Source organism: Taudactylus pleione, unplaced genomic scaffold, assembly GCF_031769625.1.
Source record: "Taudactylus pleione unplaced genomic scaffold, aTauple2 ptg000671l, whole genome shotgun sequence".
Classification (NCBI taxonomy): domain Eukaryota; kingdom Metazoa; phylum Chordata; class Amphibia; order Anura; family Myobatrachidae; genus Taudactylus; species Taudactylus pleione.
This window is the reverse complement of record NW_028285073.1, coordinates 9,911,871-9,926,715: the sequence shown is the minus strand read 5'-3', so window position 1 is coordinate 9,926,715 and position 14,845 is coordinate 9,911,871. Positions and strand designations below refer to the sequence as shown.

The 14,845-nt window shown below is 44.4% G+C and overlaps 1 protein-coding gene across 1 annotated transcript in view; it reads left to right on the top strand.

Moving 5' to 3' along the window:
• The first annotated feature begins 2,212 nt into the window (after positions 1-2,212).
• LOC148478239 (uncharacterized) overlaps positions 2,213-14,845 on the top strand; it is a 135,535-nt gene continuing 122,902 nt past the window's right edge. Inside the window, exon 1 of the mRNA XM_088455751.1 lies at positions 2,213-2,385. The gene's annotated coding sequence lies outside the window, so the exon portion shown is untranslated. The remainder of the gene's footprint in view (positions 2,386-14,845) is intronic.

Sequence of the window (14,845 nt, the reverse complement as noted above, 5' to 3'; positions counted from 1 at the left end):
GTGTACGAGGCATGGCCATGTATATACACCCCTCAGTGTACGAGGCATGGCCATGTATATACACCCTCAGTGTACAAGGCATGGCCATGTATATACACTTCTCAGTGTACACAGCATGGGAGGCATGACCATCTATATACACCCCTCAGTGTACACAGCATGGGATGCATGGCCATGTATATACACCCCTCAGTGTACACAGCATGGGATGCATGGCCATGTATATACACCCCTCAGTGTACACAGCATGGGATGCATGGCCATGTATATACATCCCTCAGTGTACACAGCATGGGATGCATGGCCATGTATATACACCCCTCAGTGTACACAGCATGGGAGGCATGGCCATGTATATACACTCCTCAGTGTACACAGCATGGGATGCATGGCCATGTATATACAGTATACCCCTCAGTATACATAGCATGGGAGGCATGTCCATGTATATACACCCCTCAGTGTTCACAGCACGGGATGCATGGCCATGTACCGTATATACACCCCTCAGTATACACAGCACGGGATGCATGGCCATGTATATACACCCTCAGTGTACAAGGCATGGCCATGTATATACACTTCTCAGTGTACACAGCATGGGAGGCATGACCATCTATATACACCCCTCAGTGTACACAGCATGGGATGCCTGGCCATCTATATATACACTCCTCAGTGTACACAGCATGATATGCATGGCCATGTATATACAACCCTATGTGTACACAGCATGGGATGCATGGCCATGTATATACACCCCTCAGTGTACATAGCATGGGATGCATGGCCATCTATATATACACCTCTAAGTGTACACAGCATGGGATGCATGGCCATGTATATACATCCCTCAGTGTACGAGGCATGGCCATGTATATACACCCCTCAGTGTACGAGGCATGGCCATGTATATACACCCTCAGTGTACAAGGCATGGCCATGTATATACACTTCTCAGTGTGCACAGCATGGGATGCATGGCCATGTATATACACCCCTCAGTGTACACAGCATGGGATGCATGGCCATGTATATACACCCCTCAGTGTACACAGCATGGGATGCATGGCCATGTATATACACCCCTCAGTGTACACAGCATGGGATGCATGGCCATGTATATACATCCCTCAGTGTACACAGCATGGGATGCATGGCCATGTATATACACCCCTCAGTGTACACAGCATGGGAGGCATGGCCATGTATATACACTCCTCAGTGTACACAGCATGGGATGCATGGCCATGTATATACAGTATACCCCTCAGTATACATAGCATGGGAGGCATGTCCATGTATATACACCCCTCAGTGTTCACAGCACGGGATGCATGGCCATGTACCGTATATACACCCCTCAGTATACACAGCACGGGATGCATGGCCATGTATATACACCCTCAGTGTACAAGGCATGGCCATGTATATACACTTCTCAGTGTACACAGCATGGGAGGCATGACCATCTATATACACCCCTCAGTGTACACAGCATGGGATGCCTGGCCATCTATATATACACTCCTCAGTGTACACAGCATGGGATGCATGGCCATGTATATACACCCCTCAGTGTACACAGCATGGGATGCATGGCCATGTATATACACCCCTCAGTGTACACAGCATGGGATGCATGGCCATGTATATACATCCCTCAGTGTACACAGCATGGGAGGCATGGCCATGTATATACTCCCCTCAGTGTACACAGCATGGGAGGCATGGCCATGTATATACACTCCTCAGTGTACACAGCATGGGATGCATGGCCATGTATATACAGTACACCCCTCAGTATACATAGCATGGGAGGCATGTCCATGTATATACACCCCTCAGTGTTCACAGCACGGGATGCATGGCCATGTACCGTATATACACCCCTCAGTATACACAGCACGGGATGCATGGCCATGTATATACACCCTTCAGTGTACACAGCATGGGAGGCATGGCCATCTATATACACCCCTCCGTGTACACAGCATGGGAGGCATGGCCATCTATATACACCCCTCAGTATACACAGCATGGGGTGCATGGCCATCTATATACACCCCTCAGTGTACACAGCATGGGAGGCATTACCATCCATCTATTCTATATACATCTCTTAGTATACATAGGGTGTGGGGCGGCACATCTGCATCAGGTTTAATGCTGCTGCTGGTGATAGGATGTGTGAAGGCTGAGCAGTGAGCAGAGGCTGCTGCTAAGAGTGGGAAGAATGTCCCCCCGCGGCCGCCGTCCCTCCAGCTTGTTACATTGTTGCAGATCAGCTGTGTGGGAGCTGGAGCCGGTGGGAGGAGAGGAAGCTGTAGCATAGCCCGGGGAGGGAGGCGAGCAGGGACCGGGAAGCAGTGCAGCCAGGAGCAGGTAAGGGGCATCCCCGTAATCTCCCCGTGCTATCTGTCTGCAGTCATTGCAGGGAGGGGGGTCCTTTGTCCTGAATCACTGCAGCCCCTGCTGCATTCTGATGGGAGAGCAGAGCACAGTACGCACCTCTCCATGTCTGCAGAGCCTTATGTGTCCCTCTAGTATCTCCTATCTCCTTCTATGTACCCATCACTCCAGCTGTGCATTCACTGCAATACCCTCCCCTGCATGCTTCATTACAAACACCAGCTCTAAATGGGGTTAACATCCCCTCTCATGTCTTGGTCAAATTTAAATATATCTATATATATATATATATTTATTTATTTTTTCTTTTCTTGGCAATTAGAGGTGTTTATTGTCATTATTTATTGTACTTTATTTTGTCACTTTGCATTGTTGACAGTATATTATACGCATCAGAGGAAACTCCATGCTATCCTGCCATGCCCAACCACTGGCTCTTTCTGCATCACCAATTGCTGCATTGCTTTTTCAGTTCAGCCTATTACCAGCCATAAGTAAGACTGCTATGTCAGTTTCTTGTCCAGTATCATTCTATATATCAGACTGTTTGTTATCAAAGATAGAGATGTATAATGTTTTTATGACCCTAATCAGCTTGATATTCCTCCTCTTACAACCAATCGTGCAGCAGTCTGATGCTGGCCTGTCACTCACACTATCACTTTAGTTTCCAGAAGCCCCTCCGCAGGTTACGGATCATATGCCATTCTTTTCTCTCTACATAAAAGGGACTTTTTCCACACATCAATCAGTAGTCTATTCACTTGCTCACTATTTGGCCCTGATCATTTCCACTCACCCTATCCAGAAAATGTATTTTTTAACAGTTTTTTTTTTTTTTGCGGTTGCAGAAATATATATAAATATTGTTGTGCCCTAAGCTTTCTGAATAAAGCCATATTTTTTTTTCCAAAGTATAACCAACTGTTTGTAAATAATTAATAGTTTTAGTTTCCATTATGTCACAGTCCAGCTATTGATGCCACAAGACGAGCTATATGCTATTGAGTAGGGCTGATTTATGTTTCTTTTCATTAGTTCAGCAAGTAATCAATTTAGCCCATCATGAATATTCCATGTCAACCTGTCATATTCTATATATTCTGTTGTTGTCCTTTATTTTGTGTGTGTTACCTTTTTAGTTCTTGCCGTTTTAATTCCCTACGTTTACTTAACTGTCACTATAGTGCACTATTCTAAGCTATGCCAGTATAAAGCATTGAAACATATGAGGCAGGCACAGTATGGAAGGTGTTAAGATTTTTTGAATTGTACAGTATGTATATTTTCTTTGCATTGTCTGTTCTCTGTTTGGTGTCACAGGAGGGGTTTTCACTCAACATATAAAGTGCAGCATCTCTTTGCCCCAAATTCAAATAATGTCTATGGGACAATTGAATTGATTACGGTTTCCGTGAATTGCTGTCATCAGGACTGTTTCCCTGGTAACTTGCGCCCGCAACCAATAGGGGGGCACAGGACAATCTGCAATGTTTCTCTTCGGTACATGTGCGCACACCGTTTAGGATTGTTTTACGCCTACGAGTAGAACTGATCACCCCCATATAACATGCGGGAACTGCGCTATTCCTGCTATTTACCAAAAACGAAGGGCTCGATTCAGAGATGGACGCTAATGCAGCCGCAAATATGTACACAGCGGCTGTGTGAAAAACTGCAGTTTGTTGCTGCCGCTGGGATTTGTATTGCGACGCCCACTGGCGGCTTCGTAAATCCAAGCAGCTGCGTGCAAAGGCGCATCTTAGTCACAGATCAGTTGAATACCTGACTTCTGACTAACCCTGTGGTCGTGCAGATAGCTATCGCAGGCAGAGATGCTCCCTGAAAACAGTTGCGACACACCTGCGTTCCTGTCGCAATCTTTTTCAATTAACGGTGCTCCATAAATCAAAACCCCCCCCCTCCTCCCAATAAAAAGATGACATCTAATGCAACCTGGAGGCTACTTATTTGAAGTTTGAAGCCAGACGAGGGAGCTTAAATTTACACGCGTGTCTAAAACCCTCAGTGAAAAAGTTCTCCAATTAAACAGATCCAACAGAGTTTTGCAACTTTGCAGCTTGCAGAGAAACCTTTAATGGTTTTGGACTATTTCAGCTGGGATTAAAATTACTATACACAATGTTTATTTATTTATTACCACTTATTTATATAGCGCACACATATTCCACAGCGCTTTACAAAGAACGTTTGACCATTCACATCAGTCCCTGCCCCAATGGCGCTTACAATCTGTGTTCCCTAGGGTTAATTTTTTTGTTGGGAGCCAATTAACCTACGAGTATATATTTTGGATAGTGGGAGGAAATCCATGCAAGCACAGGGAAAACCTACAAACTCCACACAGTTAGGGTCGTAGCGGAAATCAAACCCGCGACCTCAGTGCTGTGAGACAGTAATGCTAACCATTACACCGTCTGTGCATGAGCGCTTCTGAAAGTGGAAAAGTGCCATGTGACACCACTCCCGGGCTTGTTGGTGTGCCTGTTGCTATTACTGTATATGGAAAGCTTTTATCCTTGCAGATATAGAAAGCACAGAGACCGCACTATGATTTTCGCTCATGTACCACATGAAAGAAAACCTAATTTATAGGACCTATTTCCTATCATTGTATTTTTTCTTTTCTAGATAAGAAAGTACTTGTATGAAAAGTGATTTGATATTTACTAAGCAGACACCAGCACCTTCAGTATCTATATTTATTTTAACTTTCCCGCTATAAACCCCGGACCTGATTCAGCATGGATCGTTTTTGCCATAATGGACGACTGAGTGTTGCGTACTGCGCGTGCGTATACAACGCAATTCGTGTGAACGAGTTAGCATTGTGATCGCTCTGCGTTCACCTACGCAGATACAAAGCCATCACAGACAGAGGGACGGGAGGTCAGCGTTTGGGGGTGGTGACGGGGGAATGGTCGGAGAAATGCAGGCGTGCCTGTCCATTTGAGCGCCGTTACTTGGGCATGCATAAATTAGCCACTGCGACGGCATGCGCAGCTTGAGAACTCACTTTGTGTGACGAGGTTAGCAATTTCTGAGTAAGGTCAGACCTGCTGTAATTGTGCGTGGGGCCGATGTTACTCGATGTTGCCGATGTATACGCAGGATTGAAAGGTATTACGGGTGTGCAAAAGCAGTAGTGGGTGTCTCAATGCCAGCTTTAGGCGTCTTTTTAAAAGCTTTGCGATTGCAGACAGTGGCATATTTTCGCAGCAGACCTGCGTGCGTAATCGCAGCTGCAATTGCGATCCGTAGTGAATCAGGCCCTCTGTCCTTGGTTTTCTGACTGGGATACCCTGTGCGACGGCTGTTGATAGGTGGCGAATCACTGCATCTGCAGCTCCCACAGTTACCCAGCGGATATATATATATATATATATATATATATACATACACACACCCTGCAGTCCATACATATCTGGGAGTATCTGCTCTGTAAAGTGGGGCAGCACAGACGGTGTAATGCGTAGCGGTACTGCCTCACAGCACTGAGGTCGAGGGTTCGATTTCCTCCACTGCCCTGTGCTTGCGTGGGTTTCCTTCGGGTACTCCGGTTTCCTCCCACATTCCAAAAATATACTGGAAGGTTAATTGGCTCCAAATATAAATTAACCCTAGTGTGTATGTGTGTGAGTATATGATAGAGAATATAGATTGTAAGCTCCACTGGGGCAGGGACTGATGTGAATGGTCAACTATTCTCTGTAAAGCGCTGCGGAATATGTGTGCGCTATATAAATAAATAAATATTGTAATGTGGGGTTGTCCTTGTAGGCTCAGCGGGGGAAATTTGAGCTCTGTTCTATTTAATAAAGGTGATATTTCTGGTTCCTTGTAGTTTCCCACAATGGTAATACATTTGATTCATCCTGTACATAAATACACTATTTTTGGTTAATCTCTGCAGGAACGCTGGCTGCTTTTCAAGACCGTTCTGCAGATCCTGAGGCAAAACGGAAACAGAGTAATGTAATAAGACTTTAACGAAAAAATTCTCCAACACAATTTATTTATTTTTTTTCTTTGCAAGTCCTATACATTGTAGTTCTGGCGGGTGATTTGGAAGTTCGTGGCCTGATTGTCAGAAAATTGTTGTATGTAAAAATGGATCGCTAACCTTTATCAACATCTGACTGTTGACCAGGGAGGCTGGTAAAAAATTTTTTGGAGAGGGGGGGGGGGGGTGTTTGACTGGCTCTGACCATCCTTGTGATCATAGCCCTACATGGCTAACTTCATCCTCCTGGTTCGCCCATATAGAGATTGTCCTGTTTTTTTGCAACCTTGTACGGCAATTAAAGCCACTATCTGACATTAAGGGGTCGATTTGTGGGCGCGTTGTAGGGATGCGCGTATATTGGCTTTAAATCGTGGCTCCATTGCCAAGTTTTGTGCACACCTCTATCTGAGCAAAGACAAATCAGAGATGTGCCGTTCCGGAATGCGTACATAATTGAATTGACCCATAAGCATGTATTACTGAGATAAATAATGTAGGTGACATAATTCAAATATTTATACTTGATTAACTTAATACAACTACCGTTCTCTTTCATACGTCTGTGACCGTTTTTTTTTGTAGGCGGGGCAGAGAACGCGGTCTCATTTATAACCGTGCAGAGGCATAGTACTTATGTACTAAAGTATTCCCTGCTGGTGGGAGGAATCTCACCCATTGGGGCTTCATGTGTGAAGTATGGATTAGATCAGTGGTCGCCGCCAACCCGTAGCTCGCGAGTTTACCAGTAGCTCTCAATCTTAATTTTGGTAGCTCACCTAGCTGCAGTACTGCCTAGTCAACTAGGAGGAAGTGACTTCTGACTCGCGCTCCCCCGTTGCGTCAGAGCAATTGGTGGAGTCACAGGTAAGCACGTCAGATGATTGCTGAAGCCTCTACGGCAATCACCTGATGTTCTTACCTGTGGTTCTACCCAAAGCGTATACGCCTCGGCGGAGCGAGTGACTCCCGCCCAGCCCTGCCGGAAAATCACACAGCAGCCCTGCCTACAGTATATCTTTTGCTCCTCTACTGCTTGGAACCGGTAATTAAAAGTGAAATGTGCCTGTGCTTAAACTTTATTTACAAATTACAACGAGATCACTGTACTAATTAAATGCATTGTTATTTTCTATTAAACTTTTTTTTTCATTAAATGACCTTCAATTGTTCGGTTATTAGCCAGATTTTTTTTTTTCTACAGTTATAGTAGCTCTTCAGGAGGTTTCATTTTACTAAAGTAGCTCACACCTCAATTAAGGTTGGCGACCACTGGATTAGATGTTTTGATGTAATAAAAACCTTCCAACTTTTAAATGGAATACAGACAGTCCTGATGTCCCCTCACTCTCAGGATGCATGCAATACAGACCGATCTGGGGCAGGATGCAACAACAGCAACGATTCCGACGGCCGTGCCTACACAGAGACTCCTGGGTTATATACCCAGATGTCCTTATATCACAAAGGACCGCTCTTATCAGGAGAACTGTTCTTTGTGATTTTAATGCAAATGTACAAGCATACGGCATTGCTGAAAGCGGCTGTGCTTGCAGTCAGTGGCGGGATGCATTCCGTCTATGATGTCCTCTCACTCTCAGGATGCGTGTAATACAGACAGACCTGATATCCCGTCACTCTCAGGGCACATGTAATATATAGGCAGAGCTGATGTCCCCTTACTCTCAGGGCACATGTAATATATAGACAGAGCTAATGTCCCCTCACTCTCAGGGCACATGTAATATATAGACAGAGCTGATGTCCCCTCACTCTCAGGGCACATGTAATATATAGACAGACCTGATATCCCGTCACTCTCAGGGCACATGTAATATATAGACAGAGCTGATGTCCCCTCACTCCCAGGGCACATGTAATATATAGACAGAGCTGATGTCCCCTCACTCTCAGGGCACATGTAATATATAGACAGAGCTAATGTCCCCTCACTCTCAGGGCACATGTAATATATAGACAGAGCTGATGTCCCCTCACTCTCAGGGCACATGTAATATATAGACAGAGCTGATATCCCCTCACTCTCAGGGCACATGTAATATATAGACAGAGCTGATGTCCCCTCACTCTTAGGATGCGTGTAATACAGACAGACCTGATATCCCCTCACTCTCAGGATGCGTGTAATATATAGACAGAGCTAATGTCCCCTCACTCTCAGGATGCGTGTAATATATAGACAGACCTGATATCCCCTCACTCTCAGGGTACATGTAATATATAGACAGAGCTAATGTCCCCTCACTCTCAGGGCACATGTAATGTATAGACAGAGCTGATGTCCCCTCACTCTCAGGGCACATGTAATATATAGACAGAGCTGATGTCCCCTCACTCTCAGGGCACATGTAATATATAGACAGACCTGATGTCCCCTCACTCTCAGGGCACATGTAATATATAGACAGACCTGATATCCCCTCACTCTCAGGGCACATGTAATATATAGACAGACCTGATATCCCCTCACTCTCAGGGCACATGTAATATATAGACAGACCTGATGTCCCCTCACTCTCAGGGCACATGTAATATATAGACAGACCTGATGTCCCCTCACTCTCAGGGCACATGTAATATATAGACAGACCTGATGTCCCCTCACTCTCAGGGCACATGTAATATATAGACAGACCTGATGTCCCCTCACTCTCAGGGCACATGTAATATATAGACAGACCTGATGTCCCCTCACTCTCAGGGCACATGTAATATATAGACAGACCTGATGTCCCCTCACTCTCAGCGCACATGTAATATATAGACAGACCTGATGTCCCCTCACTCTCAGGACACATGTAATATATAGACAGAGCTGATGTCCCCTCACTCTCAGGATGTGTGTAATATAGAGCTGATGTCCCCTCACTCTCAGGGCACATGTAATATATAGACAGAGCTGATGTCCCCTCACTCTCAGGATGTGTGTAATATAGAGCTGATGTCCCCTCACTCTCAGGGCACATGTAATATATAGACAGACCTGATGTCCCCTCACTCTCAGGGCACATGTAATATATAGACTGAGCTGATGTCCCCTCACTCTCAGGGCATATGTAATATATAGACAGACCTGATATCCCCTCACTCTCAGGATGCGTGTAATATAGAGCTGATGTCCCTTCACTCTCAGGGCACATGTAATATATAGACAGACCTGATATCCCCTCACTCTCAGGGCACATGTAATATATAGACATACATGATGTCCCCTCACTCTCAGGGCACATGTAATATATAGACATACCTTAAGTTTATTCATTTTCACATTTAGTTAAGATGTTGTGGTGGCTGAACAAAGTGGTATATTCTGGGAAAAAACTAAAGCGTTAAAATGAAGATTGGGGTGGTAGCAAGCTGAACTTTGAAGGTATGTTTTTGTCATTGTTGTCATGCAGGTATTTATTAATTCCTGGTTTATTTGTTTAATTTTGGGAATCCAAAAAAATGCTAGGGGCCGGTGCCGAGTTGGCAGTATTCCAGCTTATTTAGCGCAAAATATGCAAATGATTAAGCACTTGCTTGTGACTGGAGAACGGTACAAGGGAAGAAATGGTTGTTCTAACGTAGTCCTAGTTCGGTAGGGCCGTGTCCAGAGACATGCGAACTGTATCTGGGTGAGCGAGTACTGGTGCAAACATACATTGATGGCCCCCAGCTAATGTGCATGTTGTGATCACAACGAATGTTTAAAATATTGAGCGTAAGGGTGTCTGATGTATGCCTGATGGACACCTGGCGCATCTACTAATAGTGCAGAACTGCGCTTAAATATGTGTTTATTTGTAAAAGCATATTCCGTCGGCTTCTTAATGGAAATCTTTTTAACAAGGCATACCTCCCATACCCCCCGTCGGGGGGAGCACACACCGCTGCTCTGCATAGCATTACATAGCAGAGCATCAGGTGAGGTAGATGCCATGCACATGGCATCTAAACAGTGGGGAGAGAGTCTCTAGGGCAGCCCAGCATCTTCGAAAGTGCTGGGCACGCCCCCAGAGTGATGAAACTGAGGGTATGCTGCAAGGCCATGCCCTCTTTTTGGACGCGGACGCCAGAGATGTCCCGAATGTTGGGAGATATGCAAAAGTACAATTTTTTTTTTTTTTTTTAACCTCCTAAATCTGTAATAGACTCACAGGGCATAATTCCCACCTGTCCCGATTTTGGCGGGACAATCCCGCTTTTCGGGCACTTTCCCTATCCCACATGCAGGCCTCAGTGTCCCTTGGGGGCGGTGGGCGGGGAGAGGTGACTGCCCCCTCGCACCTGCTGCTCAGTAGACCCCAGAGCTCTAGGCATGCACTCGGCGTGATGGAAACGGGGGGCGTAGCTCGGGGACGCCATTTCCTAAGAAGTTATGCCCTTTTTTTGGGTGGATGTGCCTTTGGGGAGGTATGCACTGGGTCAAATTTTGTTTAGTGACAACTAGGAGAAAATAATTTGTTTTTTTTGGTCTCTTTTACTGCACAACCATAGTTTTTCAAAACTCCACACTACAGGTTGCTGTCCCGTTTTTTTTTCTCCTGTAAAGATCAAAAGTCACAATATTTATCAAACGGCGGTTTGCAAACAGTTGAACTGTCGTAGTAACACATTTCTTACTTTACTTTGGGATTGCTAATTGGGCCAAAAAAATATGTTTTTGGCAGGAGTAACAATTATTAATTGTGGCCGCATCATAAAACAATAATTGTTGCCCTTGTCATAAATACATTAATTTGTCCTGTTGGCAAATCTCTTCATATTTCCATCTTGATATAATCATTAAAATTGCTTTATTGTAAATAAACATTTATCTGGACCTCTACTGCACAGGTCTTCAAACTCTGTCCTCTGGATCCCCAACAGTGCATGTTTTCCAGGTCTCCTGACAGAATCACAATTGAAATAATTAGCTTCACCTGTGGATCTTTTAAAATGTGTCAGTGAGTAATGAGTACACCTGTGTACCTGCTGGATGACCTGCAAAACATGAACTGTGTGGGGAGGGTCTTGAGGTCCGAGTTTGAGAACCACTGCCCTATTGTATTCATTATATAATGTTTATTTCATAATGTACTGTACTTCCCCATTTTCCGATTGGCTAAGTTTCTGGTGTTTCCCTGGCTGTCTTATTTTGTTATAGTTTGGTCATGTTAAAATGCTGCACATAAACAGCAGGTTTTACAATTGCCCTCCAATCTGCAGAGTATTTCAAACAGCCGACAGTGTGGTACAGATGCAAACCGTCATCAAACACGACATAGTAAATTGCCTCCTTGTTTAAAATATGATGCATTGTTGTGGCTTTTTGTATTACAATCAGAATAGTAGAACCTTACAAAAAAACATATTTGTTTCACAAATTGTGTGTGTCTTTAATTAGATATATCATAAATACTTCTGAGCCCCCACCAACAACACCTTCCTAATGGGGGGTTATTCAATTCAGTGGGAGTTGAATAGTGCCAGAAGGTACCTCCCACATTGCTGATTGGTCCAACTAGAAGCTGTTAAGTCGGAGAATGCCGGTTCTCGCAACTTAACCTGGGTGTTTAGTCGTGAGAACCGGTATTCTCCGACTAAAATGTCGGCCGCGAGGCTGTTAGCTCTGCGCTAAGCCGGAAAACTGCCTCGCATCCAGCACACTTTTGCGAGAAGAATTCATTAGTCAGACCAAACAGCGTGCTGATTTGAATAGCGCTCTATGCTAATGTTTTTAGCTTAAGGCGGCCATAAACTGTGCAGTTATCGACACGATAAGGCTGATCTGACCAATAATTGCACAGTGTATGATGGCGACCGAGCAGCAATTATTGGCCTGTTAGGCATGACGAATCTGCCAGCATGCCTGACAAATGCGATAATTTCTGCTTGGATTTGACAGTGGATATACTTCCCCATCCATAGGCAAACACAGGGGGGGTTTCTGGCTGCCTGGAAACCCCCCCCCCCCCCCCCCAGCCCACACCATGACCACAATAGAAATAGTAATTTAATTGAATGTTACTGGTGCTGCATTTTCTTCTGTTTCACAAATTAAATGATTAGTACCATCTGTGGATCTTTTTTACATGTGTCAGCCAGTAATAACTACACCTGTGAACCAACTAGAACAGTGATTCCCAACCACGGTCCTCAAGGCACATTAATACCCCTTTTCCACCTAAATTCCGGGTCTGACCCGGAGTTTGCTCACACTGCAGTCCCGTCTGCATAGACCCGGCTTTTGCGTAGTGAAAGTGGTCGCTTGGAGATGACGTCATCTCCAAGCGCCACTGAAGCCGGACCAATCGGCCGGCTAGCAGCGCACCCCAGGTCATCGTGACCCGCAGTGCGCTGTTCTCACAGCAGGGTTTCACGGGCTACGCCAGTGTTAAACCCTGCTACTTACCTGGGTTGGATTGGTGGGTCACTTGACCCGGCGATCCAACTCTCTCCCCTTTTACACCAGGGAGCTGCCCGGGTTAACCCTTCAAAAACCCGGGTTTTAGCTCCGGTGTAAAAGGGGTATTACAGTCCTGGTTTTAGTGATATCCATGGTTGAGCACAGATGGAGAAATCTAAATAACTGAGATACTAATTAAATCACTTGTGCTCAAGTATGGCTATCCTTAAAACCTGGACTGTTAGTGTGCCTTGAGGACCGTGGTTGGGAACCCTGAACTAGGAGATGTGGAAAACGTGCACTGTTAGGGATGCACTGCTATAGACCAGAGCTGTAACTAGACTTTTTGGTGCCCTGTGCTATAAAGAGCATTGGCGCCCCCCTCATTTTACAAAGGGACATAATGCACCCAAAAAAGGGCAAATGCCTAATGGGGAAAGGCCAGGGAAGAGATAGGGGAGGCCAGGAGATGCTGGGGATGAAATAAGAGGAAGCTACAAGTGAGAATGATAATAAACAGAAATTTGACAGGCCCAAACAGCGCCCCCTGATCTGTGGTGCCCTGTGCGATGGCACCGGCCACACTACCCTAGCTACGGCCCTGCTATAGACCATTAATAGGGTTAATTATTAATATTGTATAATAATACACTTTCCAGTACATAAGGAGACAGCTATGTACATATACAGTCAGGTGCATAAATATTGGGACATTGACAGAATTTTCATATTTTGGCCTCTATGAGGGGTATTCAATATGAAAGGTTAACTTCCCTGGCGAAGTTAACGTTTCATATCGGAGTTTTTTTCTGCGTAAAGGTATAGTGCGCGCTCCCGCTTATCCCCGTTTTCAAAATAAAATTAACGAAAACGGGAAACTCCGAAGTTGGATTTGTGTAAAGTTACAAATTTTTCCTTAAAATAATTGTAAGACCCCCCTAAAGTTGTAAAAACATGGGGGAACACTATGGGTACCCCCGTTTTAGCCTTTAATTGAAAGTCAGGGATTTAAATAGCCGCAGCAGGTGTTTTTTTTCCGACACTGAAGAAGTGATGCAGAAGAGCACTTAGGTTATTTTTTTTGTTTTTTTAAGTGGTCCCATCAAATTTGGGGTACATGAAAATGAGTACTAGCATATTTTTGTGTCCCTAAAGTAATTTTTTTAAAATTCTGCATTTGTGCACCTGCCGCATACTTAGAGAATAGCCCTGAACCTATTTCCCTATTGTTTAACAATTTTTTTTTCCCATTTTTTTTTTTTTGCACCCCAATTTTTTAATTTTTTGGGGTGTCCCTATTTTTTTTTAAAACTTTTGTTTACACAGTTCTTTTTTAAATGTCAATCTCAGGGGTGCAGGCTATTTTTTTTAAGCCCGCACCCCCAAACCCCAATTCTGCACTTTTTTTTCAACACCTATTCAATGGTGAAAGGTTATCACCGTTTTTTATCAAAGACTTTTCAAAACTGCGATAAGTCTTTGAAATTGAATACGGTGTAAAACTAAAACAAGTGATATTAACTCAAAAAACAATGTTATCGCACCCATATTGAATACCCCTATTAGACATCACCAGACGCTGGGTTTCATCCCTGGTGATCCTCTGCCAGGCCTCTACTGCAAATGTCTTCAGTTCCTGCTTGTTCTTGGGGCATTTTCCTTTCAGTTTTGTCTTCATCAAGTGAAATGCATGCTCAATCAGATTCAGGTCAGGGGATTGACTTGACCATTGCATAACATTCCACTTTTTAGCCTTAAAAAACTCTTTGGTTGCTTTTGCAGTATGCTTCGGGTCATTGTCCATCTGCACTGTGAAGCGCCGTCCAATGAGTTCTGAAGGATTTGACTGAATATGAGCATATAATATTGCCCGAAACACTTCAGAATTCATTCTGCTGCTTTTGTCAGCAGTCACATTATCAATGTGACTGCTGACAAAACCAGTTCCATTGGCAGCCATACATGCCCACGCCATGACACTACCATCACCATGCTTCACTGATGAGGTGGTATGTTTT